The sequence below is a fragment of the Leuresthes tenuis genome, unplaced genomic scaffold (genome assembly GCF_036924035.1).
Source record: "Leuresthes tenuis unplaced genomic scaffold, fLeuTen1.0.hap1 SCAF_14, whole genome shotgun sequence".
NCBI lineage: Eukaryota > Metazoa > Chordata > Actinopteri > Atheriniformes > Atherinopsidae > Leuresthes > Leuresthes tenuis.
In genome coordinates, this window is record NW_027325368.1 from 31510058 (window position 1) to 31525486 (window position 15429).

At 42.7% G+C, this 15429-nt stretch overlaps 2 long non-coding RNA genes across 2 annotated transcripts; both read right to left on the reverse strand.

Annotated features, from left to right (window-relative positions):
- Nucleotides 1-3640: 3640 nt before the first annotated feature.
- On the reverse strand, nucleotides 3641-4049 carry LOC140269369 (uncharacterized). Its single transcript, XR_011907613.1, has 3 exons — nucleotides 3972-4049; nucleotides 3808-3888; nucleotides 3641-3723 (listed from the first exon to the last, which is right to left on the reverse strand). It is a non-coding gene; the product is annotated as an uncharacterized lncRNA (long non-coding RNA).
- A 5140-nt stretch (nucleotides 4050-9189) lies between these two features.
- On the reverse strand, nucleotides 9190-10019 carry LOC140268314 (uncharacterized). Its single transcript, XR_011907528.1, has 4 exons — nucleotides 9931-10019; nucleotides 9767-9847; nucleotides 9585-9682; nucleotides 9190-9457 (listed from the first exon to the last, which is right to left on the reverse strand). It is a non-coding gene; the product is annotated as an uncharacterized lncRNA (long non-coding RNA).
- Between the last annotated feature and the right edge of the window lie 5410 nt (nucleotides 10020-15429).

Sequence of the window (15429 nt, forward strand, 5' to 3'; positions counted from 1 at the left end):
AACGTATGCTCAACTAGTTAGGTTGGAAAGAGGAGGAAGTTTTTGAAGAGTTGAAAGAAATTGCCATTCATTTGAATGAGGGGGAAATTTGAATAAAAGTTAAATAGTTTAAAAAGTATAAAAGTTATAAACATGAAAAATGATAGCCATCATCTCCTGAAGGAGCTGAACGTTTTGATACCAAATTTGTTGAAATCGGTCAAAGATTGTAGAACTAGTTGAGTGCCAAAAAACGTACGGAATAATAATAACTAGAAAATTTCTGAAGAAATTTTGATGGGTGCCCAGCTGCTGCCCGTCTTCTGCCCGTCCACACACACACACAGATGAGAGCTGAGAGCTGCTAGTTGCCTGATATTTCAAATCCAGTCTGAAAAATGAGATTTTGGGTTGTTCTGGTGAAATCTGCCCGCTTTAGATACATAAGGCCCGGTTGATCTGTTCAGAATAATGGAAAACATATGAGTCAGCGGCTGGCATGAACCTATTATCACAACTGATGTGTTGAAAGTAATGGAAACATGAGTTAGTGCGTGCTATCGCACGCATTTGTCTCGTCAGCAGCTGCCATGAACCTGTTAATCTGTTCAGATTAATGGAAATTTATGAGTTAGTGCGCGCTATCGCGCGCATTTGTCTCGTCAGCAGCTGCCATGAACCTGTTAATCTGTTCAGATTAATGAAAAACATGAGTTAGTGCGCGCTATCGCGCGCATTTGTGTCATCAGGGGCTGCCATGAAGCTGTTAATCTGTTCAGATTAATGGAAATTTATGAGTTAGTGCGCGCTATCGCGCGCATTTGTCTCATCAGGGGCTGGCATGAACCTATTTATCTGTTCAGATTAATGAAAAACATGAGTTAGTGCGCGCTATCGCGCGCATTTGTCTCATCAGGGGCTGGCATGAACCTGTTAATATGTTCTGAATAATGGAAAACATGAGTGAACACAGGCTGGCATAAAGCTTTTACAATAGGGCCGCCATGTTGTTTCAAAAGGCCTGAAATGTCTTTTTGAAAGGAGCTGGAGCTTTAAGAAAGAAAAGTAGCTGAATGGGATTAGTTGAACATGCTCAAAAAGCTGAATCTAGTGGAAATTTATCAGAAATCAAGTGATTAATAGTTAAAATGGCTTCAGTGTAATATACAGCAGGGAGTGGAAGAGTGATGTCATCAGTGATAGCAATGTTTGTCAACAGCTGCAGCTCTCTCCCTGTATAACCTGCAGAAATTGCATTTTGGATACTATGACCTCCTGTGAGAAAACCGGAAGAGCGAGGAAAATAATTTGAAGACCGTAAGAAGCAGAAGGCTTGGAGGAACGCAGCAATGTAGTTTTTATTTCAATGGAGTGAAAAAAATTTAAACGGCAGCAGGTTGAACACAGTTGAACCTGTCTCTGGCGTTCCACCAAATTTACATTGGAGTTAGTGAGAGAAATTGAAAGGTTTCTCTCGCTTCAAGGCTCATAGCTGAAATTCTGTAAATGTGAGCTATTTAGTAGTTACATCAGCTGAAAGAGGACAAGTGTACCTACATTTTAAGGTATAATTTGTTTGTCTGAGTTAAACAGCATGAAAGTTAGAGCCATTTGTTTGAATATCAGAAAAAGTTAAAATGATCAGTCTGCCACTCTAATCTTCTCATTCATAAAAATCAAGGAGGAGCAAAAATGTTCATGGTTTTTTAAACTGTCATATTTCAGAATTGGCTTAATATTTGAAAAAGCTGTATAATCACATAATAGCTGAATGTCTTGTGAACATTTTAAAGTTTGAATGATGTCTCTGTGATACCGTACGGCTGAGTTACTGCCCTCTAAAATAGGACAGTTTGGGGCTCGTTGAGTCTGGCCTCCTAATTAGTTGCTGTGGGCAACAGCTGCACGTGCACACTGACAAATCTGCACCTCACTTTGTCCCCTTAAAATCATGGGGTTTTCATTTTGAGCAGGAAATCTGGAACAAACGCTCGCTGTTCGAAAAGTAGAAGTCGTATCCGAATAATTCTTTCACCGTGAGCGCCAGAAGGCCCGGGGGAAGCCAGCGGTGTAATTTTTATTCTTCTAACCCCCGTGGCTCCTTTATTATGGCAGTTTTAAAATGATTTTTCCGACTGATTTCAGGCCTCGCCCGTTTTATAATGGGATTTAATGTTCCCTCTCTGCGCTCAGAGGGGATTTGTGAGAAATCTGTGAGGCCCAGCTCAATGACAGTCACATTGGGTGAAAGACAACTAAAATACCTACGTTTTGATGTATAATTTATCCAGATCAGGCAGATATTTTGGACGTGAGAGGCATTTGTTTGAAAAATAATTTTTTAAAGATTTTTAGAGTGAGAGGTAGAGTGGAGGAGGCACAAAATGAGCTCCTCTGGACACCTAAAACGTAAACTGCCGTTGTGTCAAAGCCGTATAAGCTATTAACAAGCCCTTTACACCAGTTAAAGCTGAGTCTTTCCTGTCACACACAAACTTTGAATGATGTGTGTGTGACCTTGTATGGCTGAGTTCAGAGGCCTCCAAGGGGCCTCGTTAAGGCCTTCTCCATTCATTTTCCCATTGACAATTTGCCCGCTTTTTCCCATTTATCCGCTATTCCGGTCGAGTAATGAGAGAGAAAAATACAAGCACACCTCTCCCGGTCGGCGCGCACGCAGCCATGTATTTTTTATTTGAGTCGGACCTTCGCTGTGGGACGAGTAGCGCGCCGAAAAACGGGCGGAAACGGAAGAATAATAATAACTAGAAAATTTCTGAAGAAATTTTGATGGGTGCCCAGCTGCTGCCCGTCTTCTGCCCGTCCACACACACACACAGATGAGAGCTGTGCTGTGCTGAGAGACCTGCTGGTTGCCAGTCAAGCATTAGGTATTTCAGTATTAAACTAAGGTACAGAGATAAGCTCAAACATAGTTTAACATTTGAGATCCTGGCCTGCTGTGGTGAAACCTGCCTGCTTTGGGCAGCATGAGGGACAGACGGCTGGCTTAATAGATGGCTTAAACAAGGTTTTTAATGTCTTAATCACACAATGAACCACTTTACACTTTAAATGGTGGCAGCCATTATGTTTACCTGATTAAGGAGGAGAGTTTAAACAGCCAATCACCTGCTCAGTTACTGGTCTTTTAGCCAACCGAGTCCCCTTTTGGGGGGGTTGAAGCAGAGATCCCAGAGGAGGAGGACAGAAAGTAATGTTCAGACATACTGACAGTTTAAATGTGTTTATTTAGCAACAACAGCTCATTATAATTCAGTCAGTTTTGATAAACTTTAACATGTCACAGTCTATAATAGGGGTCCCTGTGTAGAGAAATATCTGTAAGCATTCACCATCACAGTAAGAGGAAGACATGAGGACATTAAACCCAACAACATTCAAATCTTACCTCTGTCCTATGGTGATAGAAACTCCAGTCTTCATCGGAGTCCTCGGTCACATCTGTGTTTGCTCAAGGTTGTTTGGGTCACTGCAGCTGATGGGAGTCCTTCTCTGCTTCATAAGACAAAAAGAGAGGAAACCAAATGTTGAGTTTCATGTAGATAAATTTTCTTGTTTTTGATTCATCACAAAAAATATCCAAAGTACAATCAATGTATTGAGGAAAGATAAAAACACTCACCTTTTTTCATAGTTCTTCTCCTTGGACACGTCACGATGCAGTTTGAATCCTCCTGTGGAAGGGCAGGTGTTCGGTTCAGCAGGACCTCAGATGGAAAGCTGGACACACAATCATTAACAGCATTAATCATAAACAGACACCCTTACTGTATGTGAGCTGTGAGGGGAAGTGTCAGTACTTACTTTAGACCTTTTTGTCTGTCTCTGCAGCATCTGCATGATGACTGTAGTCTGGATTCATGCTGGTTGCTCATGTTTTAAAAGCTGGAGACAACAATCATGAAATTAGCACCAAGCACACATGATGAAAAGCACTGAAACTGTCTTCATACATGTAGAAGTCTCACCTGTAAGTGCAGCGTTACATCTAATGAGGTCCTGCTTCTCCAACCGAAGATGCTGCATCAGTGTTTTCTGGGGGGGGGGGGGTGTTTGGTTTCTCTGACAGAAGAAAAACAAAAGCATGATAACTTCTAATGAATAAATGGAACAATCTGGTGATGTTATGAGTTAAGGATTCACGTTAAACAGAGTGAAGTGTGAGGTGTAACTCTGCACCTTTGACTCCAACATTTACCTCAGTTTCATCTTTTTCTCTGTCTGACTGAAGCTTCTCCGTCTCTGTCCTGTCTGCCTTCTCTGAGCTTGTCATCACTGGTGGTGTAGCTCTCCGACTGAACAAACTCATGATACTCTTCTCACAAAAACATGGTCAAGGATGATAAACTAATTGTCAAAGCATCACCGTGCCAGCACGGTACAGCAATCAGGAGGAATCACACTCTACTAGTTAAGCCATGATCCTCAAAGTTCATATTTCACTGATTGGAAGATATGTACAATAATTAACATAATTGCCAACTGTCAAATAAAATACCATGATTATAATTCAAAAGTGCTCATGACTTGAGAATATATAGACGAATAAATAGATGAATAAATAGACATAAAAATGGATAAATAAGCTAAATGAGCACTGAACACAAGCCATATTCTGTTCAAATCACAATGCATTCACATTCTGACTCATTCGACACCAGCACATAGCTTTTGCCGTCGAGCGCGTTCAAGTTCAGGCTGCGGGCTAACAATGTAGCATGCTAAGCTAAGGCAGGCACACAGAAACATCGGCGGAAGGAAAATTAGCAAATACGTTGTCTTTATTTAACTCGAAGACGTCATATTTCCGCCACGATCAACGACAGATAATGTTCAATATAACTGGTCAACACAAGCCTTATACTGAAATAAACTCATTAAATTCATATTCCAACAAGTTTAATTTGAACAAGCTTTTGCCGTCGAGCGCGTTCAAGTTCAGGCTGCGGGCTAACAATGTAGCATGCTAAGCTAAGGCAGGCACACAGAAACATCGGCGGAAGGAAAATTAGCAAATACCTCGTCTTTATTTAACTGGGAGACGGTCATATTTCCGCCACGATCAACGACAGATAATGTTCAATATAACCACAACGTAAATTCATAGCTTTCACAGCATTCCACGCCAGACAGCGGGCTAATAGTGTAGCATGCTAAACAAAGCAGTCACACCGAAACATCGGCGGAAGGAAAATTAGCAAATACCTCGTCTTTATTTAACTGGGAGACGGTCATATTTCCGCCACGATCAACGACAGATAATGTTCAATATAACCACAACGTAAATTCATAGCTTTCACAGCATTCCACGCCAGACAGCGGGCTAATAGTGTAGCATGCTAAACAAAGCAGTCACACCGAAACATCGGCGGAAGGAAAATTAGCAAATACCTCGTCTTTATTTAACTGGGAGACGGTCGTATTTCCGCCACGATCAACGACAGATAATATTCAATATAACCACAACGTAAATTCATAGCTTTCACAGCATTCCACGCCAGACAGCGGGCTAATAGCGTAGCATGCTAAACAAGGCAGTCACACCGAAACATCGGCGGAAGGAAAATTAGCAAATACCTCGTCTTTATTTAACTCGAAGACGGTCGTATTTCCGCCACGATCAACGACAGATAATGTTCAATATAACCACAACGTAAATTCATAGCTTTCACAGCATTCCACGCCAGACAGCGGGCTAATAGCGTAGCATGCTAAACAAGGCAGACACACCGAAACATCGGCGGAAGGAAAATTAGCAAATAGCTCGTCTTTATTTAACTGGAAGACGGTCGTATTTCCGCCACGATCAACGACAGATAATGTTCAATATAACCAAACCAAGCAAAAAATAGATCTTACCTGAACAAAGCTCGCCAGACAGAAAGACTACTCAAGAATATTCGAAGAAGCAGGGGCGAAGTGACGATCCAACAACCAATGAAAACAGTGGAATTGCTGACGTGTGTCGTCAAGCGTCTGGTATGAAGCTGTTAAAACAGCTGACGTGTTGATCATTATGGAAAACATATGAGTCCGTGCGCGCTATCGCGCGCATTTGTCTCGTGAGTGGCACGAACCTGTTATCACAGCTGATGTGTTGATCATAATGGAAAACATATGAGTCAGTGCGCGCTATCGCGCGCATTTGTTTCGTGAGCGGCTAGCATGACGCTGTTGGGTCAGTGCGCGCTGTCGCGCGCATTTGTCTCGTGAGCGGCTAGCATGACGCTGTTGGGTCAGTGCGCGCTGTCGCGCGCATTTGTCTCGTGAGCGGCTAGCATGACGCTGTTGGGTCAGTGCGCGCTGTCGCGCGCATTTGTCTAGTGAGCGGCTAGCATGACGCTGTTGGGTCAGTGCGCGCTGTCGCGCGCATTTGTCTCGTGAGCGGCTAGCATGACGCTGTTGGGTCAGTGCGCGCTGTCGCGCGCATTTGTCTCGTGAGCAGCTGGCATGAAGCTGTTTTCACAGTTTTGGCTGCCTGCTGACAGACAGAGGCTGTCATGTTATATTGTATTAGGAGCACAGATAAAACAGGCTGGCATAATGCTGTTACAGCAGGCCAGCCTGCTTGGCTCTGCCCTCATCAGCCATCTTGGCTCTGCCCTCATCAGCCATCTTGGCTCTGCCCTCATCAGCCATCTTGGCTCTGCCCTCATCAGCTGTGATAGAACAGGGCAGCCTTCTTGGGTGTGGTCAGCATTAGTTGCTATGGGCAACAGCTGTGCCTGCCAACTGCCAACTGCCGAATTCTGCACCTCACTTTGTCCCCTTAAAATCATGGGGTTTTCATATTGAGGCAGAAATCTGGAACAAAACGCTCGCTGTTCGAAAAGTAGAAGTCGTATCCGAATAATTCTTTCACCGTGAGCGCCAGAAGGCCCGGGGGAAGCCAGCGGTGTCATTTTTATTCTTCTAACCCCCGTGGCTCCTTTATTATGGCAGTTTTAAAATGATTTTTCACACTGATTTCAGGGCTCGGCCGTTTTATAATGGGATGGAATGTTCCCTCTCTGCGCTCAGAGGGGATTTGTGAGAAATCTGTGAGGCCCAGCTCAATGACAGTCACCTTGGGTGAAAGACAACTAAAATACCTACGTTTTGATGTATAATTTATCAAGATCAGGCAGATATTTTGGACGTGAGAGGCATTTGTTCGAGAAATTGTTTTTTAAAGATTTTTAGAGTGACAGTTAGAGTGTAACTGACATCAGACGACCTCCTCTGGACACCTAAAACGTAAACTGCCGTTGTGTCAAAGCCGTATAAGCTATTAACAAGCCCTTTACCACAGTTAAAGCTGAGTCTTTCCTGTCACACACAAACTTTGAATGATGTGTGTGTGACCTTGTATGGCTGAGTTCAGAGGCCTCCAATGTGAGGCAGTTTTGGGCTCTTCGAGCCCAAAACTGCCTCGTTAAGGCCTTCTCCATTCATTTTCCCATTGACAATTTGCCCGCTTTTTCCCATTTATCCGCTATTTCTTTCGAGTAATGAGAGAGAAAAGTAATAGCACACTTCTGCCCATCGGCGCGCACGCAGCCATGTATTTTTTATTTTAGTCGGACCAACGCTGTGGGACGAGTAGCGCGCCGAAAAACGTGACGGAAGCGGAAAAATAATAATAAGTATGAGCAATAGTAATATGTGTGCCCTGCCTATGGCATGGGGCACCCATAACTAGAAAATTTCTGAAGAAATTTTGATGGGTGCCCAGCTGCTGCCCGTCTTCTGCCCGTCCACACACACACACAGAGAGACAGAGAAGCTGCTAGTTGCCAGATATTTCAAATCCAGTCTGAAAAATGAGATTTTGGCTTGTTCTGGTGAAACCTGCCTGCTTTATACAGCATGAGTGAGGTTAACCACACAGGAGCCAGAGAGAGACAGAGGAGGACAGGCTGTGTCCCCTGACAACAAACAGCTGTTTCAATGGATTTAAAAGTCAAAATTAAAAAAAAATTAACTTTTCAGTAAGAGAAAGGTCTGCTGAAGACACTGATGTGATTTATATCAAGGTCCTGTGTAAAATATAGGTTTTATAGCAGTTTGAATGCAGCCCTCACTGTCACTTTAAATGAGTGAAGGAGGGCCTGTTTATCATGGAAATGTGTGATTTTGCTCTGAATCAGAGGTGATTTGAGAGAAAAAGCATAAGTTAAAGCACAAATATGGAAAGAAGACATAAATAGCTTCACGTTAAGCTAGAATTTATCCAGTTTTAAGAGAAATTGTGGATGTTAAGGAGGTTTTAGGCTGTGATTAGTGTGGTTTCTGTGGATTTCTAATGGAGAGGGCCTGTTTTTAGTGAAAATGTGTGACTTTGCTCTGAATCTGAGGTGATTTGAAAGAAAAAGCATAATTTATAGCACAAATATGGAAAGAAGACATAAATAGCTTCATCTTGAGCAAGAATTTTTCCAGTTTTAACAGAAATTGTGGATGTTAAGGAGGTTTTAGGCTGTGATTAGTGTGGTTTCTGTGGATTTCCCTGTATTTCTAATGGAGAGGGACAGTGCTGATTCTAAGGTCAATTTCTCAAAAACCATTTTAGTAATGAGAGAGAAAGATACAAGCACACTTCTGCAGACCCAGACGCACGTTTTGATGTATGATGTGTATGGGTTTGGCGAAAACTGTGGGAGGAGAAGCGCGTCGACCGTGGTGACACGTGATGGAACTTTCAGTTGTAATGGTAATACTAGAAAATTTCTGAAGAAATTTTGATGGGTGCCCAGCTGCTGCCCGTCTTCTGCCCGTCCACACACACACACACAGATGAGAGCTGTGCTGTGCTGAGAGACCTGCTAGTTGCCAGTCAAGCATTAGGTATTTCAGTATTAAACTAAGGTACAGAGATAAGCTGAAACATAGTTTAACATTTGAGATCCTGGCCTGCTGTGGTGAAACCTGCCTGCTTTGGGCAGCATGAGGGACAGACGGCTGGCTTAATAGATGGCTTAAACAAGGTTTTTAATGTCTTAATCACACAATGAACCACTTTACACTTTAAATGGTGGCAGCCATTATGTTTACCTGATTAAGGAGGACAGTTTAAACAGCCAATCACCTGCTCAGTTACTGGTCTTTTAGCCAACCGAGTCCCCTTTTGGGGGGGTTGAAGCAGAGATCCCAGAGGAGGAGGACAGAAAGTAATGTTCAGACATACTGACAGTTTAAATGTGTTTATTTAGCAACAACAGCTCATTATAATTCAGTCAGTTTTGATAAACTTTAACATGTCACAGTCTATAATAGGGGTCCCTGTGTAGAGAACTATCTGTAAGCATTCACCATCACAGTAAGAGGAAGACATGAGGACATTAAACCCAACAACATTCAAATCTTACCTCTGTCCTATGGTGATAGAAACTCCAGTCTTCATCGGAGTCCTCGGTCACATCTGTGTTTGCTGAAGGTTGTTTGGGTCACTGCAGCTGATGGGAGTCTTTCTCTGCTTCATAAGACAAAAAGAGAGGAAACCAAATGTTGAGTTTCATGTAGATAAATTTTCTTTTTTTTGATTGAACACAAAAAATATTTAAAGTACAATCAATGTATTGAGTAAAGATAAAAACACTCACCTTTTTTCATAGTTCTTCTCCTTGGACACGTCACGATGCAGTTTGAATCCTCCTGTGGAAGGGCAGGTGTTCGGTTCAGCAGGACCTCAGATGGAAAGCTGGACACACAATCATTAACAGCATTAATCATAAACAGACACCCTTACTGTATGTGAGCTGTGAGGGGAAGTGTCAGTACTTACTTTAGACCTTTTTGTCCGTCTCTGCAGCATCTGCATGATGACTGTAGTCTGGATTCATGCTGGTTGCTCATGTTTTAAAAGCTGGAGACAACAATCATGAAATTAGCACCAAGCACACATGATGAAAAGCACTGAAACTGTCTTCATACATGTAGAAGTCTCACCTGTAAGTGCAGCGTTACATCTAATGAGGTCCTGCTTCTCCAACTGAAGATGCTGCATCAGTGTTTTCTGGTGGGGGGGGGGGGGGGGTGTTTGGTTTCTCTGACAGAAGAAAAACAAAAGCATGATAACTTCTAATGAATAAATGGAACAATCTGGTGATGTTATGAGTTAAGGATTCACGTTAAACAGAGTGAAGTGTGAGGTGTAACTCTGAACCTTTGACTCCAACATTTACCTCAGTTTCATCTTTTTCTCTGTCTGACTGAAGCTTCTCCGTCTCTGTCCTGTCTGCCTTCTCTGAGCTTGTCATCACTGGTGGTGTAGCTCTCCAACTGAACAAACTCATGATACTCTTCTCACAAAAACATGGTCAAGGATGATAAACTAATTGTCAAAGCATCACCGTGCCAGCACGGTACAGCAATCAGGAGGAATCACACTCTACTAGTTAAGCCATGATCCTCAAAGTTCATATTTCACTGATTGGAAGATATGTACAATAATTAACATAATTGCCAACTGTCAAATAAAATACCATGATTATAATTCAAAAGTGCTCATGACTTGAGAATATATAGACGAATAAATAGATGAATAAATAGACATAAAAATGGATAAATAAGCTAAATGAGCACTGAACACAAGCCATATTCTGTTCAAATCACAATGCATTCACATTCTGACTCATTCGACACCAGCAAATAGCTTTTGCCGTCGAGCGCGTTCAAGTTCAGGCTGCGGGCTAACAATGTAGCATGCTAAGCTAAGGCAGGCACACAGAAACATCGGCGGAAGGAAAATTAGCAAATACGTTGTCTTTATTTAACTCGAAGACGTCATATTTCCGCCACGATCAACGACAGATAATGTTCAATATAACTGGTCAACACAAGCCTTATACTGAAATAAACTCATTAAATTCATATTCCAACAAGTTCAATTTGAACAAGCTTTTGCCGTCGAGCGCGTTCAAGTTCAGGCTGCGGGCTAACAATGTAGCATGCTAAGCTAAGGCAGGCACACAGAAACATCGGCGGAAGGAAAATTAGCAAATACGTTGTCTTTATTTAACTGGGAGACGGTCATATTTCCGCCACGATCAACGACAGATAATGTTCAATATAACCACAACGTAAATTCATAGCTTTCACAGCATTCCACGCCAGACAGCGGGCTAATAGTGTAGCATGCTAAACAAAGCAGTCACACCGAAACATCGGCGGAAGGAAAATTAGCAAATACCTCGTCTTTATTTAACTGGGAGACGGTCATATTTCCGCCACGATCAACGACAGATAATGTTCAATATAACCACAACGTAAATTCATAGCTTTCACAGCATTCCACGCCAGACAGCGGGCTAATAGTGTAGCATGCTAAACAAGGCAGCCACACCGAAACATCGGCGGAAGGAAAATTAGCAAATACCTCGTCTTTATTTAACTGGAAGACGGTCATATTTCCGCCACGATCAACGACAGATAATGTTCAATATAACCACAACGTAAATTCATAGCCTTCATAGCATTCCACGCCAAACAGCGGGTTTATAGTGTAGCATGCTAAACAAAGCAGTCACACCGAAACATCGGCGGAAGGAAAATTAGCAAATACCTCGTCTTTATTTAACTGGGAGACGGTCATATTTCCGCCACGATCAACGACAGATAATGTTCAATATAACCAAACCAAGCAAAAAATAGATCTTACCTGAACAAAGCTCGCCAGACAGAAAGACTACTCAAGAATATTCCAAGAAGCAGGGGCGAAGTGACGATCCAACAACCAATGAAAACAGTGGAATTGCTGACGTGTGTCGTCAAGCGTCTGGTATGAAGCTGTTAAAACAGCTGAAGTGTTGATCATAATGGAAAACATATGAGTCCGTGCGCGCTGTCGCGCGCATTTGTCTCGTGAGTGGCACGAACCTGTTATCACAGCTGATGTGTTGATCATAATGGAAAACATATGAGTCAGTGCGCGCTATCGCGCGCATTTGTTTCGTGAGGGCTAGCATGACGCTGTTGATAGCTGATCATAATGGAAAACATATGAGTCCGTGCGCGCTGTCGCGCGCATTTGTCTCGTGAGTGGCACGAACCTGTTATCACAGCTGATGTGTTGATCATAATGGAAAACATATGAGTCAGTGCGCGCTGTCGCGCGCATTTGTCTCGTGAGGGCTAGAATGACGCTGTTATGATAGATGTGTTGATCATAATGGAAAGCATATGAGTCAGTGCGCGCTATCGCGCGCATTTGTTTCGTGAGCGGCTAGCATGACGCTGTTGGGTCAGTGCGCGCTGTCGCGCGCATTTGTCTCGTGAGCGGCTAGCATGACGCTGTTGGGTCAGTGCGCGCTGTCGCGCGCATTTGTCTCGTGAGCAGCTGGCATGAAGCTGTTTTCACAGTTTTGGCTGCCTGCTGACAGACAGAGGCTGTCATGTTATATTGTATTAGGAGCACAGATAAAACAGGCTGGCATAATGCTGTTACAGCAGGCCAGCCTGCTTGGCTCTGCCCTCATCCGCCATCTTGGCTCTGCCCTCATCAGCTGTGATAGAACAGGGCAGCCTTCTTGGGTGTGGTCAGCATTAGTTGCTATGGGCAACAGCTGTGCCTGCCAACTGCCAACTGCCGAATTCTGCACCTCACTTTGTCCCCTTAAAATCATGGGGTTTTCATATTGAGGCAGAAATCTGGAACAAAACGCTCGCTGTTCGAAAAGTAGAAGTCGTATCCGAATAATTCTTTCACCGTGAGCGCCAGAAGGCCCGGGGGAAGCCAGCGGTGTCATTTTTATTCTTCTAACCCCCGTGGCTCCTTTATTATGGCAGTTTTAAAATGATTTTTCACACTGATTTCAGGGCTCGGCCGTTTTATAATGGGATGGAATGTTCCCTCTCTGCGCTCAGAGGGGATTTGTGAGAAATCTGTGAGGCCAAGCTCAATGACAGTCACATTGGGTGAAAGACAACTAAAATACCTACGTTTTGATGTATAATTTATCAAGATCAGGCAGATATTTTGGACGTGAGAGGCATTTGTTCGAGAAATTGTTTTTTAAAGATTTTTAGAGTGACAGTTAGAGTGTAACTGACATTAGACGACCTCCTCTGGACACCTAAAACGTAAACTGCCGTTGTGTCAAAGCCGTATAAGCTATTAACAAGCCCTTTACCACAGTTAAAGCTGAGTCTTTCCTGTCACACACAAACTTTGAATGATGTGTGTGTGACCTTGTATGGCTGAGTTCAGAGGCCTCCAATGTGAGGCAGTTTTGGGCTCTTCGAGCCCAAAACTGCCTCGTTAAGGCCTTCTCCATTCATTTTCCCATTGACAATTTGCCCGCTTTTTCCCATTTATCCGCTATTTCTTTCGAGTAATGAGAGAGAAAAGTAATAGCACACTTCTGCCCATCGGCGCGCACGCAGCCATGTATTTTTTATTTTAGTCGGACCAACGCTGTGGGACGAGTAGCGCGCCGAAAAACGTGACGGAAGCGGAAAAATAATAATAAGTATGAGCAATAGTAATATGTGTGCCCTGCCTATGGCATGGGGCACCCATAACTAGAAAATTTCTGAAGAAATTTTGATGGGTGCCCAGCTGCTGCCCGTCTTCTGCCCGTCCACACACACACACACAGATGAGAGCTGAGAGCTGCTAGTTGCCAGATATTTCAAATCCAGTCTGAAAAATGAGATTCAGGCTTGTTCTGGTGAAACCTGCCTGCTTTATACAGAGTGAGTGAGGTTAACCACACAAAAGCCAGAGAGAGACAGAGGAGGACAGGCTGTGTCCCCTGACAACAAACAGCTGTTTCAATGGATTTATAAGTCCCATTGAAAAAAAATTTAACTTTTCAATAAGAGAAAGGTCTGCTGAAGACACTGATGTGATTTATATCAAGGTCCTGTGTAAAATATAGGTTTTATAGCAGTTTGAATGCAGCCCTCACTGTCACTTTAAATGAGTGAAGGAGGGCCTGTTTATAATGGAAATGTGTGATTTTGCTCTGAATCTGAGGTGATTTGAGAGAAAAAGCATAAGTTAAAGCACAAATATGGAGAGAAGACATAAATAGCTTCATGTTAAGCTAGAATTGATCCAGTTTTAAGAGAAATTGTGGATGTTAAGGAGGTTTTACGCTGTGATTAGTGTGGTTTCTGTGGATTTCTAATGGAGAGGGCCTGTTTTTAATGAAAATGTGTGACTTTGCTCTGAATCTGAGGTGATTTGAAAGAAAAAGCATAATTTATAGCACAAATATGGAAAGAAGACATAAATAGCTTCATTTTGAGCAAGAATTTATCCAGTTTTAACAAAAATAGTGGATGTTAGGGAGGTTTGGGCCTGTGATTAGTGTGGTTTCTGTGGATTTCCCTGTATTTCTAATGGAGAGGGACAGTGCTGATTCTAAGGTCATTTTCTCAAAAACCATTTTAGTAATGAGAGAGAAAGATACAAGCACACCTCTGCAGACCCAGACGCACGTTTTGATGTATGATGTGTATGGGTTTGGCGAAAACTGTGGGAGGAGAAGCGCGTCGACCGTGGTGACACGTGATGGAACTTTCAGTTGTAATGGTAATACTAGAAAATTTCTGAAGAAATTTTGATGGGTGCCCAGCTGCTGCCCGTCTTCTGCCCGTCCACACACACACACACACACAGATGAGAGCTGTGCTGTGCTGAGAGACCTGCTAGTTGCCAGTCAAGCATTAGGTATTTCAGTATTAAACTAAGGTACAGAGATAAGCTCAAACATAGTTTAACATTTGAGATCCTGGCCTGCTGTGGTGAAACCTGCCTGCTTTGGGCAGCATGAGGGACAGACGGCTGGCTTAATAGATGGCTTAAACAAGGTTTTTAATGTCTTAATCACACAATGAACCACTTTACACTTTAAATGGTGGCAGCCATTATGTTTACCTGATTAAGGAGGAGAGTTTAAACAGCCAATCACCTGCTCAGTTACTGGTCTTTTAGCCAACCGAGTCCCCTTTTGGGGGGGTTGAAGCAGAGATCCCAGAGGAGGAGGACAGAAAGTAATGTTCAGACATACTGACAGTTTAAATGTGTTTATTTAGCAACAACAGCTCATTATAATTCAGTCAGTTTTGATAAACTTTAACATGTCACAGTCTATAATAGGGGTCCCTGTGTAGAGAAATATCTGTAAGCATTCACCACCACAGTAAGAGGAAGACATGAGGACATTAAACCCAACAACATTCAAATCTTACCTCTGTCCTATGGTGATAGAAACTCCAGTCTTCATCGGAGTCCTCGGTCACATCTGTGTTTGCTGAAGGTTGTTTGGGTCACTGCAGCTGATGGGAGTCCTTCTCTGCTTCATAAGACAAAAAGAGAGGAAACCAAATGTTGAGTTTCATGTAGATAAATTTTCTTGTTTTTGATTCATCACAAAAAATATCCAAAGTACAATCAATGTATTGAGTAAAGATAAAAACACTCACCTTTTTTCATAGTTC